The sequence below is a fragment of the Dioscorea cayenensis genome, unplaced genomic scaffold, assembly GCF_009730915.1.
Source record: "Dioscorea cayenensis subsp. rotundata cultivar TDr96_F1 unplaced genomic scaffold, TDr96_F1_v2_PseudoChromosome.rev07_lg8_w22 25.fasta BLBR01000367.1, whole genome shotgun sequence".
NCBI classification, from domain to species: Eukaryota; Viridiplantae; Streptophyta; class Magnoliopsida; order Dioscoreales; family Dioscoreaceae; genus Dioscorea; species Dioscorea cayenensis.
In genome coordinates this window covers 114,699-129,240 of record NW_024086758.1, presented here as the reverse complement: position 1 = coordinate 129,240, position 14,542 = coordinate 114,699, and the positions used below count along the sequence as shown (strand labels likewise).

Below are 14,542 nucleotides of genomic sequence, written 5' to 3'. Positions count from 1 at the left end.
AATATGTGTTAGAAATATTGATGCGTGAAATAGGTGAAAACTAATATAGCTTGAGGCGTGATAGCACTGTCCTCAAGGATAATTCGCCGACACCAACCAAAAATTAATACGACGTATCCTCCAGGATTCAACAAGCTCTTCTATATAAAATAGGATCAGGAACAACAGATAAAGAGAGAAGATTAACCCAGCTGTAAGAAGAAAGGGTGAAAAGGTCAAAAGGGAGAGAGAGCTTTTCTTATCTTATCTTATCTCTTATTTTGAGATCTCTTATATAAAATCTCTCCTAACGGGTAGTTTGAAATCTTAAAACCCACGTTCTCAAATCTGTTAGAGTGATAATAGGATTACATAAATAATGGAGGAACTAAGTCAATATTTAACTAAATCCTTTTGAAATATTCTTATCTCTTACAACAATCCCCCACATTTCAAAAGGATGACAAAAGTCACTGCTGGGTCTTTCTTATTTTGTATAATGCATCGATTCTGGTGTCTTTAGACTATGAACCAGAACTAGAAAGAAATGAGATTTAATTTACATAATAAGTGGTGAAGCATGAAGCTTCTATGAACCAAGAACTCTTTTGTAAACTAAAATTCTCATCAATCACATTATACGTTCGCAACTCTGTTGTTCTACGCTGATGTGCGCTAATAGGCCATGTGCATGCCTGGATATTCATGAGTGCTCTAGAGAATTTTGCATATTCTCATAGGAGCGGCCCCACTCCACACTCATATAGGTCATTCCATCAAGTGTATACTGCAGTTTAATACACCACTTATAAAAGATATGGAATTTGATTAAGAGGTTAACTCAGCCTCACTTTCATTGTAGTTAGCACTATTTACACCATAGGAGGGACATGCATGTGTATAGTGCTCAACAAATCAACTAACGACTTGTTATTACCCATATGAACCTAATTCATGGGATCTCCAATCACATAGGTTGGGTTACCATCATTGTTGATATCTCAAATTTGCTTTAGTCCCATTCCCCTCGATGTTTCATGTATTAGTTTCCTTCCCAAAGGTTTAGTCAGAGGATCGGCCAAATTCACTTCCGACTTCATATAGTTAATGGAAATAATTCCATCTCTTAGCAGCTGCTTCACAATATTATGTCTCAATCGAATATGTCCGTTTTTCCCATTGAATGTCTTATTTTTTGCAATGGCTATTGCTGCTTGGCAATCACAATGCATAGACACAGGAGGTGTAGGTCTTATTCCCAAAGGAATATTTGCTAAGAGGTTTTTCAACCACTCAGCTTCATTACCAGCCAACTCTAAAGCAATGAATTCAGATTCCATTGTTGATTTCGCAATTATTGTTTGTTTTGTAGATTTCCAAGAAATTGCTCTTCCACCAAGAGTGAACACATAACCACTGGTGGATTTAGTCTCATCTGTATCTGAAATCCAGCTACCATCACTGTATCCTTCTAATACAGCAGGAAATCCACTATATAGAATACCATAGCTCATGGTACCTCTCAAATATCTCATTAGTCTAGCTAAGCTAGTCCAGTGTTCATGATTAGGGTTATGTGTGTATCTGCTCAATCTACACACAGCATAAGCTATGTCAGGTCTAGAAAAATTCATCAAATGCATCAGACTCCTAATGATCTTAGCATACTCTGATTGAGCGATAGGATCATCTTTATTTTTCTTTAGTTGAGTGTTAGCATCATAAGGAGTACTCACTGGTGTGACATCATAATGTCCAAACTTCCTAAGAAGTTTCTCAACATAATGTTCTTGTGATAGCATTATTCCATCACCTTTCCTTATGATTTTAACACCTAAAATCACATTAGCTTCACCCATATCCTTCATATCAAATTTAGAAGCTAGAAAACCTTTTGCTTTATGTACTAGCTCAAGACTAGTACTAAAGATAAGCATGTCATCTACATATAAGCATATAATCACACAATCACTACCATCAAGTTTTGTATAGACACATGTATCCCCTTCAAGAGAAGTATAACCATCATTTAATAAAACTTGATCAAATTTCTCATGCCACTGTTTTGGTGCTTGTTTTAAGCCATATAATGATTTGAGAAGTTTGCACACTTTATTTTCAAGACCAAGAGCCACACATCCCTCAGGTTGTTCCATATAAATTTCTTCTTCTAAATCACCATTTAAAAACGCTGTTTTAACATCCATTTGGTGAAAAAAAGCTTATGAATTGAAGCTAAGGCAATTAAAACTCGGATAGAAGAAATTCTAGCCACTGGCGCAAAGGTATAAAAAAAATCAACATTTTGCTTTTGAGAAAAACCTTTTGCAACCAATCGAGCTTTATATTTTTCAATAGAACCATCAGGTTTAAACTTTTTCTTGAAAATCCATTTGAAACCAATAAGTTTAGCTCCATGATGTAAATCAACTAAAATCCAAGTTTTATTTTGAGCAATAGAATCAATTTCAGTTTTAATAGCATCTTTCCAAAAGAGAGCTTCTTTAGAAGATATGGCATCAAGATAAGTTTGAGGTTCATTATCAACAAGATAGGTATAAAAATCATTTCCAAAAGTATTTACTTTTCTTGGTCTTTTACTCCTTCTCAAATCCTCAATTTCAGTGTCATTTCCACTAAAAGGTGCATGAGAAATAGTATCACGTTTCAAAGGAAAAATATGTTCAAAAAATTCAGCATTCTTGGTCTCAATTATAGTGTTGCAATCTAGAACATCACTTTTAAGTACTAGAAATCTATATGCAGCACTATGTTCAGCATAACCAATGAATAAACAATCAGATGTCTTTGAACCTATCTTCCTTTTCTTAGGATCAGGTAGCATAACTTTGGCAAGACACCCCCACACTTTCAAATATTTTAGATTAGGAGGATATCCTTTCCATAACTCATAAGGTGTCTTACTAGTTTTCTTATAAGGAATTCTATTTTGCAAGTGACATGCTGAAAGTATAGCTTCGCCCCAAAGGTTATCTTGTGCATTAGAACTAACTAGCATGCAATTCATCATATCTTTTAAGGTCCTATTTTTCCTTTCAGCCACACCATTAGATTCAGGTGAGTAAGGAGGAGTTGTCTTATGTATAATACCTTCCTTTTCACAATAATCATTAAGTAAAACATACTCACCACCTCTATTTGACCTAACCCTTTTGATTTTCTTATTAAACTGATTTTCTACTTCAGCTTTATATATCAGAAACATATCAAAAGCTTCATTTTTATTTCTAAGCAGATATACTTTAGAGTATCTAGAGAAATCATCAATAAAAGTTACATAATAATTCTTACCACCTCTGGTCATAGTTTGCTTTAAATCTCCTACATCTGTGTGAATTAAACTCAATAAGTATGATTCTCTAGAAAGCAGTGAACATGTTTTTCTTGGTTTTGTTTAGATTCGACTGAAATTTCACATTTACTCATGCATGTATTCTTTGCTAGAAATCAAACCAAGTTGTTGCATTTTTTTAATATAAGCATTACTAACATGTCCTAGTCTAGCATGCCATAAATCAAAAGAATCAATCAAGTAAGCAGAAGAACTAGCATTTTCATTGATAATTTCAGCAACATTGAGAACAAAGAGACCATGATTACAATAGCCCTTTCCACAAAAATTATTATTTTTTTGGTCATTACAACCTTATCGATTCAAATGACACTTTCACTCTCACTTTTCCTAACAATCCCACGAAACTAGGTTGCTTGAATGTTAGGAATATGAAATCGTCATTCAATGCCAATGTCTTGCGAGTTAGCTTGAGAGGGATTTTACCTTTGCCAAAGACGAGCGGTTCGTGAATCACCAAGATAGATTGCTTTTCTTCCCCTTCTTGAACTTGGGTATAGGGACACAAAAAGCATCTTTGTTTGCACAAATATGCCTAGTAGCCCGCAGTCTATCACCCATTCTTTCATATTGGCCACAAGGTTTACTTGAGAAATGACCGCAACAATTATATCATCTGCCTCCACCAAATTTACATTTGGTTTAGCAGGATTGCCATTTCTCCCCATCCTCTTTCTGCATTGAGGCGCATGGTGGCCTGGTTTGCCACACACAAAATAATTGCCTTTCTTCTTGAAAGTGGGGTTGTAAGGTTTAGGCTTGAAATCATGTTTCTTTTCATACCTTTTATTTGGCTTGTGTGGCTTGTCTTGCAGCAAGTTGGCATTGGTAGTAATCTCCTTTCCTTTGGGAGCTTTGCACTCCTTTCTATTGGTGTCTTCAATTATGATATGTGTAATCAAGTCTGCAAATGAGAGTTGCTTGTACTTATGCTTAAGTTGTTGTTTGTAGTCATTCCATGAATGAGGCGACTTCTCAATGAGCAAGCCAGCCACAAATTCTTCTTGCAAAATAATGTTCTCTGACTTGAGATCTTCCAGCAACTTGTGGTACTCATTAATTTGCACTTTGATGTCTTTATCTTCTGTCATCTCCCATCTATAGTATTTTCCAATGACAAATTTTTGTTTTCCAGCATCTTAGTGATATATTTTGTGATCATGGAGTCCCATATCTCCTTTGCTTCCTTATTGGCACAATATACATCAAAGCGACTCGTTAGAAAGAGTGCTAATAATTGTGTGTCTACAAACCTTATTGGCATGAACCCATAATTCGACTTGCTTGGGGGATGACTCAAGTGGCTTAGAATTAATAAGAGCATATGCAACCCCGTGCATATCTAGAACCGAGAACACTCGTTCTTGCCACCTCTTGAAGTTGTCTCCATTAAAAATTTCAATCTTGGAAATGTCAAGAAATGGTTTGGCATACGAAGCTGATGAGCAATAGCGGCAGCAATGATAAGCGGGACTTCCATTTGCAGTGACAGCGATGAGAACCACCAATGTTTGGAACAACATCGGAATCGTGATAGTAGCAATGTCCCCGAGCATCAACTGACATCAACGAGGGAATGTTTCCATCTCCAGTAGCCATAATTATCCTTGAGAATGTTAGAAATATTGATGCGTGAAATAGGTGAAAACTAATATAGCTTGAGGTGTGATAGCACTATCCTCAAGGATAATTCGCCGACACCAACCAAAAATTAATACGATGTATCCTCCAGGATTCAACAAGCTCTTCTATATAAAATAGGATCAGGAACAACAGATAAAGAGAGAAGATTAACCCAGCTGTAAGAAGAAAAGGTGAAAAGGTAAAAAGGGAGAGAGAGCTTTTCTTATCTTATCTTATCTCTTATTTTGAGATCTCTTATATAAAATCTCTCCTAACGGGTAGTTTGAAATCTTAAAACCCACGTTCTCAAATCTGTTAGAGTGATAATAGGATTACATAAATAATGGAGGAACTAAGTCAATATTTAACTAAATCCTTTTGAAATATTCTTATCTCTTACAACAATATGTACTTGTCAACTTTTACAAGTACGTCTTCAATGATGCCCCTCGGATGTCTCACCATTCAGTCCGCTAATTGAAGTGTCATCTGAGTGGGCCTAGGCTCCCCAAAGCCTAGCTTTTGGAAGAATGTATAAGGCATGGCATTGATGCTAGCCTTTGAGTCCGCCAATGCCTTTTCTTCACCCATGTTATCAATGTTGCACGGAATGATGAAGCTTCAGGGGTCCTTCTTCTTGTTCGGCATATTCTTTTGCAACACCGCCAAACATGAAGCATCAAGAATCACAGATGTACTCTCCTCCAACTTTCTCTTGTTGGTCAAGAGGTCCTTGAGAAACTTTGTATAACGAGGCATTTGAGACAATGCCTCCACAAACGGGATGTTGATGTGCAACTACTTGAATAACCCCAAGAACTTCTTATATTGCTCATCATTTTGGTCGTTCCTTGAAGGATAAGGGATTCTTGGCTTGTAAGGTGGTGATGCCACCTCTTTTCCTTTTGTTCTCTCCTCAGCCTCCAATACCTTGGGTGCTTCAACATTGGTCTTCTCACTCGAAAGCCTACCCTCAACCTCACGACCACTTCTCAAAGTGATCGCCTTCACATGTTCCCTCGGATTAGTTTCTGTGTTACTAGGCAAGCTTCCTTGAGGTCTCTCCAATAAGAACTTCAAAATTTTCCCCACTTGATTCTCCAAATTGTGCAATGATGTGGTGTGGTTGCGAAGTGTGGCTTCAACTGATTGAAATCTTATATCAGATGATTGAATGAACTTGGTTAAAGCCTTCTCTAAATTAGTCATCCATTTTTCCAACCCTGAAACTTGGTTCTCCATATTCGGGGCTTGTTGTTGTTGGAAACTTGGTGGTACCATTGTCTTCCATTTCCCTTGATTACTCCATGAAAGATTCTGATGGATCCTCCAACCAGGATTGTAGGTGTTGTAATATGGATTGCCTTGGTTTCTCATTGTATTACCCACAAAGTCCACTTGTTCTACCGAGGATATACCACTAATAGAAATCAGGCAATTAGATGGAGCATGTCATCCCCCACACGCTGTGTAACTAGTCACGGCCGCTACTCTATTAAAAGTTAGAGTGTCTAACTTCTTGCTCAATGATTAAACTTGGACCGTCAATGAAGTAACTGCGTCAATCTCATAAAGTCGGGCTACCTTCTTTCTATCCCTTGTGTTCCACTGATAACTGTTCATAGCCATTTCCTCAATGAGATGTCGGGCTTCTTCAGGGGTCTTGCTTCCTAAGGTACCTCTTGTTGCAGTATCAAGTAACTGTCTTGTGCTCGGGGTCAACCTATTATAGAAAGTCTAAATGATAATCCACTCAGGGAACCCATGTTGAGGAAATTTCCGTAGGAGCTCCTTGAACCTATCTCATGTCTCAAATAGAAACTCCAATTCCATTTGCACAAAAGAGGATATTTCATTCCTAAGCTTCGCAAATTTTGCAGGAAGGGAAAAATCGAGCAAGGAAAGCTTCTACCATCTTCTCCCATGTAGTGATCGATGCTCTAGGTAATGAATGTAGCAATCACTTTGCTCTCCCTTTCAAGGAAAATGGGAAGGCCCTCAACTTGATAGCATTATCCATAACACCATTGATCTTGAGCAAGTCACACACTTCCAGAAGTTCTTTATGTTATTGTTTGGATCCTCATCGGTCAAACCATTAAATAGTATCGACTATTGTAACATTTGGATGAATGCTGGCTTGAGCTCAAAATTCTGAGTTGTAATCGGTGGTCGCACAATGCTAGATTGTGTGCTAAGAACTGTTGGTCTGGCATAATCTAATACTATCCTCTGCTACTCATTCTGTTCTACCATATCTGACCCTTCACCCTCTTCCTCAGCTTGATTTATTTGTTCTTGCACAAGTTCTTTACCTCTTCTATGAAGTGCTCGTTCAAGTTCAGGATCATCTTCAACCAATGTCGAAGGATTCCCTCTGGTCATAACCCGGAGCTACAACCAAAGAAAGAATAACAAATCAGAATGATGGAAGAATAAGAAAGTGTGAAATAGAATAAACAGTGAATAGCTAAAGTAGCAACGTGTAAAGTGTTTCTAAAATGCCTATTCCCCGGCAACAGTGACAAAAACTTGACAACGCAATTCTGAGTATGTACCACAAGTGCACGGGTTTGTCGAAGTAATAATACCCGTGTCAGTGGGTAGTTAAATTCACAAGGAATTGTGATTAAAAATACAAATATTATTATTTAACTAGAATGAAAATGAGTTAATAGTCATGTGAATAAGAATCAATACAAATAGAAATAAGAAAAAAAGAAGGAGGTGCAAATAAAAGATAGGAGAGGCAATCGACGATAAATGGGGCACCTGGACATTGCTCACACTAGGACTATTGTTTCAAATGTAAGACCAATCATTATGTTTCCTAAGTAATGTATAATGAATCATGGAGATCCTTAAACACATGGTCCCAAAACATAAGGTCAACCGTGACTAACCCTACATTATACCCCGGTTGTATAATCTCTCAGTCTCGACACCTCACACAGTGCTAGGTTGCTTTAGGCTCTAGGGATTCCAAGTGATAAACCCTTTTCCCTAAAATAGATCTAACCCTTTGGTCCAGGCGAAAAAACCATAGTCACAATTAAGCCCCAGATACTAAGGATTACTTCAACGCTTCACTCTGTTGTTTGCGCAACTAAGGCCCAGCAGAGTTCGTCTCTTACCACTTCACTCTATTATAAACACAAAGAACTCTTGGAATGTGGGGGTAAGATGAATCACACTAGAGGGGAAAGGGGATGCTCCACTACCTCTCGACTCACCCTCTTAACCCTGTCCAATCTAGCATTGTCTAACCCTCATGATGTGTCACTCATCCACAAGGATTCCCAAAATGGATTCTTAACCCTAGTGTCACTCTAAGGGAAAATCAACTTAACAAGCATTCAAGATTGGAACTCAATTAAAACATCAATTAATGAAAGCATAATAAGAGGTCAAAGAAACAATATCATCCTAGGGTTTGCAAGCCCAAGTACCCACTAGGGGTTTAGGTCTCCATGGAGAAAAATACAATCAATAATGAAATCAAAAGTAAAAAGATGCGATCCATGAATAAAACCCCCTTGGTGTTCGTGTCAATGGTCTTGTGGAGTGGTTGCGTCTTCTCCAAAGGTCCCCTCGTCAAGCCTAGGTCACACGTCGACGGATCGGGGCCGACAAAAGCTCCCCCAATAACTCTCTTCCAAAGGAAACGCGGTGTCGAAAGCCATAAATGTCTCCAAAAACCCAGCCAAAGCCTCTCCAAGCCGCGGGTGCCTCCAAAGGTGAGAAAAGATAGGCCAAAGGATGAAAAGATGGATGCCTAAATCGGGCTAAAATCGCGACTTAAATAGGGCTAGAATCGGGCATCCACACGGGCATGTGGAATTTCCACATGCCCGTGTGAATCTGCAAAAATTTGTTTTTCAGCGGCCTATGAACAATAACTGCTACCGTAAATTGCTACATGATTTGCTGCAGTAACCTGTTATAGTACTCTATCAAAATACTTCAGAATCCACACTTTTCATCAAGGCAACATAAACAGGCAGACGTCCATGTTGTAGATCGCGTTGCATCTTCAAATAAAAACACATTTGACGAAAATCTTGCTAGCATTGCATAAGTCAAAACACATGAGTGTGACTGCCTTTGTGCCCCTCCAATTTGCATATTCACTTGAGCACAACGGAGGTTGGCACACACTCACATGTCTTTGAGTACAACTAGTGTCTTCACGTTTGTTCACTCCAAGATTCGATCAATAAAGTGTAAACACAATCTACTTTGTGTTCTTTCTTCTATACTTGTCCCCACAACCCTACATGCACAAAAGAACACAAATACACATGTATTAGCGATAAAATTTGAGAAAAGTAATGCTTATCGTAAGAAAGAATAGTTTGTATTACTAATATACAAGCACTTATCACCTACCTTTGTGAATGTAGTCCGTAGATAGTTCTCCTTAAATGGAGCATGACTGAACCCATATGCATCTATTTTTTTATTTAATATATATAACTGTAGATAATAGTGCACTATTAGAATAGTGTATAATACACAGATGCTTTTTTTTAATTATTTGTATATATATTTATATAGTAGGCCCCAGCTTGTAGCCTTCTTTTGTTTGTAAAGGTGCTTCAAAGAATGGTGGGCCTAAACATATTGGCTCTTTCTATTTGGAAAATTTTCTCAAGTATGGTGGGTACAGCGAATTGGCTATTTAAGTTTGGAAGCAGAACGCAGATGTCTCTTTCTCTTTGGAAAGAGAATTCAAACACTGGAAAGAGAAAGCAATAGTCTCAAGGGAAGTGATAGCAGCGCTGGTGAGGGATGGGCACCGGCACCGGCAGGGAGGCGGGCGACGGCAGCATTGTTCAGACTTTGGCGCCAATGTTACTACAGTGTGGGTGGGTGGATGGTTGCTGGATCTTATTTTTTTTCTTAAAGTATGTCTGACCGAAGAAGGAGAAGATGGGATGGCCGGAGTTGGGGGTGTAGAAGATGATGTGGCCGAAGATGAGGATGACTGAAGAAGGAGAAGAAGAAGGTGGTTGTAGGAAGAATATGTAACTAAAGAAAGAGAAGAAAAAGGTAGCCAAAGTTGGGATGGCAGGATCTGATTTTTGTTTTTTTTTTTGTTTGAATGTTTGACTAAGAAAACAATATGAGAGAAAGAAAATAGAGAGTAATCTTTTAGAAAGAGTAGTGGGAGTTTGATTTGGCTTGAGAAGGCCCACAATAGAGAGGCTGCTCATAACAAGAGAAAGGAGATCAGTGGCAATCGACAATGATGGATGGAGGAATCTAGGCATCTGATACCATGTTAGAAGGAGAGAGAGATAGAGAGAAAAAGTGGAACAAGTCCATATGCTTGAATAAGTATCATTGATGATCTATGTGTTTACATATAGGAACAAATAGATACCATATACATACAAGTATACATATATATCTAACATGTACATATACATATACATTTAACAATAATCAGAGGTAATAGGAAGTTTGTTATTGCAGGTCAAACCAAAATTCAAGCATGATCTATTTTATAAGCTGAATTCTTTGCTGATGAAGTGGGCATGAAAGTTGCTGATGTTTGTGGAATTAATTTGTGTTCTATATTCACAGATTGTAGAAATTTAAAGGAACTTCTATGTGATCCGGATTGTGATAATAATTTGAGCTTTAAAGATAGAGTTTGTCATGCTAAAAGCAAATTTGATCTTGAAAACAAGCATATTATTACTATTCCTCATGACTAGAATAAATGTGCAGATCAATTAGCACCTCGAGGAAGATTCTTCTTGATAAGTGCTTGTGTGCTAAGAATGCGAAGTGTTCTTTTCTTATAATGAGCATTACTTTTATCAAGTTTAAGCATTAATACATGTGTATTTGTGTTCTTTTACGCATGTAGGGTTGTGAAGCTAAGTATTAAGAAAAGAAGCCAACAGTAGATCGTGAACGCACTATTTGGTGGAATCTTGGAAGGAACAAACGTGAAGACACAAGTGGGGATCTAAGATACATGAATGTGTGCCAACTTCCATGTATTTAAGCCATTACAATGAGTTGGAGGGGCACAAAAGCAGTCACATTTGCGTATCTCGACTTGTGCATTGATAGCAAGATCTTCACCAATGAGGCCTTTGATTGAAGAAGTGTTGCAATCTACGGCATAAACGTGTACACGTTTACATTGCCTCGATGAAAGTGTAGAATTGGGAGTGGTTTGGCGGAGTACTGTAGCAAGTAACTATAGCAAAGGCCTATAGCAATACACTGTAGCAGGTACTGTTTACAGCCGCCCGAAAATCAGGTTTACAGAGAATTCACAAGGGTGTGTGGAAATTCCCCAAGCTCCGAGTGAAAATTCCATAGGCCCGTGTGGAAAATCCACATGGGCGTGTGGATGCCCGATTCCAGCCATATTTAAGCCGCAATTCAGTACGATTTTGGGGAGAATCTTTCACCCTTCTCTCCAACTATTCTCCATCTTTTGAGAGGCCGTCGGCTAAAGTTTTAGAGGCTTTGGCAAGTCTTTGGAGTGGTTCTACGTATTCGACACCGCGCTTTGCTTGGAAGAAGGTTATTGGTAGAGCTTTCGTCGGCATCGATCCGGCGAGGTATGCCATAGGCCGGACAAGGGAACCTTTGGAGAAGACGAGGCTACTTCAGATGACCATCGACATGACTACTGAGGGGGTTTTCTTATGTATTACTTGTTTTAACTTTCGATTTCATTATTGATTGTATCTTGCTCCATGGGGAGCTAAACCTCCTAGTGGGTACTTGCATTTTGTAAACCCTAGGATGTTAATATTTCTTTGACCTTTTATTATGCCTTCCTTAATTGATGTTTTTAATTGAGTTTCAATCTTGCATTCTTGTTGAATGATTTCTCCCTTAGAGTAACACTAGGGTTGAGAGTTCATCTTGGTAACCTTTGTGGATGGGTGACACGCCATGAGGGTTAGGCAAAGCTAGAATGGAGAGGGTTGAGAGGGTGAGTCGAGAGGTAGAGGAGCGCCCTCTTTCCCCTCCGGTGTGATTTATCCTACCTCCGATTCCTAGAGTTCTTTGCGGTTACAATAGAGTGAAGAACTAAAGGATGAACTCCGCTGGGGCTTAGTTACGCGAGCAACAGAGTGAAGCATTGAAGTGACTTTAGTATCTGAGGCTTAATTGTGACTAGGGGTCTTTCGCCTGGACCAAAGGGTTAAATATACACATTAGAATAGGGTTTATCACTTGGACAAACCCGTGCACTTGCGGGTCACACGCAAGGGGCGTTGTCTAGGTTTTGTCACCGTTGCCGGGGAGTAGGCGTGTAGTAATACTTTGCACTTTGTTATCTTAGTCATTCATCATTCATTCTACTTCACATCTTCTTATTCTATCATCGTTCTAATTTGTTTTCTTTATTTTGGTGTAGCTCCAGGTTATGACCCGAGGGAACCCTTCGATATTAATTGAAGGTGATCCTGAACTTGAGCATACACTCAGAAGAAAGGGTAAAGAACCTGTGCAAGAACCGTCGAATCTAGCTAAAGTGGAAGTTCAAGGGTCTGACAACATGGGAGAATAGAATGAACAACAGAGAACACTTTCTGATTATGCCATATCATCAGTATTGGGGACACAATCTAGCATTGTGCGACCCTGATTACAGCTCCGAACTTTGAGCTAAAGCCAGTATTCATACAAATGATACAGTAGTCGGCGTAGTTTAATGGTTTAGCCGATGAGGATCCAAACAACCATATTGAAAACTTTTTGGAAGTTTGTGACATGCTTTCCCATTCTCTCTAAAAGGAAGAGCAAAGTAGTGCCTACATTCTTTACCACGAGCATCCATCATGACATGAAATGAAATGGTCGAAGCTTTTCTTGCAAGGTAATTTCATCCGGGGAAGTCGGTGAAGCTTCTTAATGAAACATCATTGTTTGTTCAAATGGAGCTTGAATCCTTGTTTGAGACATGGGAGCGATTCAAGGACCACTTGCAGATGTGCCCACAACATGGTTTCCATGAATGGATGATCATTCAGACTTTTTACAACGGGTTGATTCCAAGTACAAGACAACTTCTAGATGCCGCCACAAGAGGTACAATAGGGAGCAAGACCCCTGAAGAAGCCCGACAGTTTGTAGAAGAAATGGCCATGAATAGCTACCAATGGAATGCAAGGGAAACAAAGAAAGTGGCCGGAGTCCATGAAATTGATGCGGTTACATCCTTAGCAGCCCAAGTAGAAGCATTGAGTAAGAAATTGGATACATTGACTTCACCGAGGATGGTCGCGATCATAGTTCTGATGGTTATGGGGGTTCACATAGGCCGTCTGATTATCCTATTTCAATTGCTACTTCAGCCACGACTGAACAAGTAGACTTTATGGGCAATTCGAGAAGGGTACAAGGTATTCCTTATAGCAAAACCTACAACCAAGGGTGGAGGAACCACCCTAATTTCTCATGGAGTAACCAAGGGCAACAAAAGGCTATAGCACCACCGGGTTTTTAACAACAACAAGTCCTGAACATGGAGAATAGAGTTTCAGGCTTGGAAACCCTGATGACCGACTTAGAAAAAGCCTTGACTAGATTTGTGCAATCATCGGATACACGGTTCCAATTGGACGAGGCTACACTTCGCAACCATAGCGCTTCATTGCACAATCTAGAAACTCAAGTGGGGCACATCGTGAAGTCTCTATCGGAGAGAACACAAGGAAGCTTGCCGAGTAATACCGAGACTAATCCCAGAGAACATGTGAAGGCGATCACTTTGAAAAGTGGTCGTGAGGTTGACGGTAGGCTTCTAAGTGAAAAGACCAATGTTGAAGCACCCGAGGTCGTGGAGGTTGAGGAGAGAGTGAACAAAGAGAAGGAGGTGGCATCCCCACTTACAATCCAAGAATCTCGTATCCTTCAAGATTGAAGAACGACTAAAATGATGAGCAATACAAGAAGTTCTTGGGTCTATTCAGGCAATTGCACATCAACATTCCTTTTATGGAGGTGTTGTCTCAAATGCCTCGATATGCCAAGTTCTTGAAAGATCTTTTGACCAACAAGAGGAAGTTGGAGGAGAGTGCAAAAGAATATGCCAAACAAGAAGAAAGACCCCGGAAGATTTGTGATTCCGTGCAACATTGGCAATTTGGGTGAAGAGATGGCATTGGCGGATTCGGGGGCTAGTATCAACGTCATGCCATACTCGTTCTTTCAGAAGCTAGGCTTGGGAGAGCCTAGGCCCACTTGGATGACATTGCAATTAGCGGACCGAACGGTGAGACATACATGAGGCATCATTGAAGATGTACTTATCAAGGTGGACAAATACATATTTCTTGTAGACTTCATAGTATTAGATGTCGATGATGATGTAGATATTCCTTTGATACTTGGGAGGCCATTCCTACGCACTTCTAAGGCACTTATCAACATGGACGGCGGGGAGTTGACATTGATTGTTGGAGATGACAAGCTCATATACTGCCTCACCTAAGCCATGCGACATTCTCTTGACTTTGATTATACTCTTTATTTTCTTGACACTACCGATGAACTAATCGATTAATATGTACAGGAATTGTTGAA

The 14,542-nt window shown here is 39.2% G+C and overlaps 2 non-coding genes across 2 annotated transcripts; one reads left to right on the top strand and one right to left on the bottom strand.

Moving 5' to 3' along the window:
* Nucleotides 1-6,734: 6,734 nt before the first annotated feature.
* Nucleotides 6,735-6,841, top strand: LOC120254147. The gene has a single exon (XR_005534538.1). It is a non-coding gene; the product is annotated as a small nucleolar RNA R71 (small nucleolar RNA).
* Nucleotides 6,842-12,858: 6,017 nt separating this feature from the next.
* LOC120254146 lies at nt 12,859-12,965 on the bottom strand. Its single transcript, XR_005534537.1, has one exon. It is a non-coding gene; the product is annotated as a small nucleolar RNA R71 (small nucleolar RNA).
* Between the last annotated feature and the right edge of the window lie 1,577 nt (nt 12,966-14,542).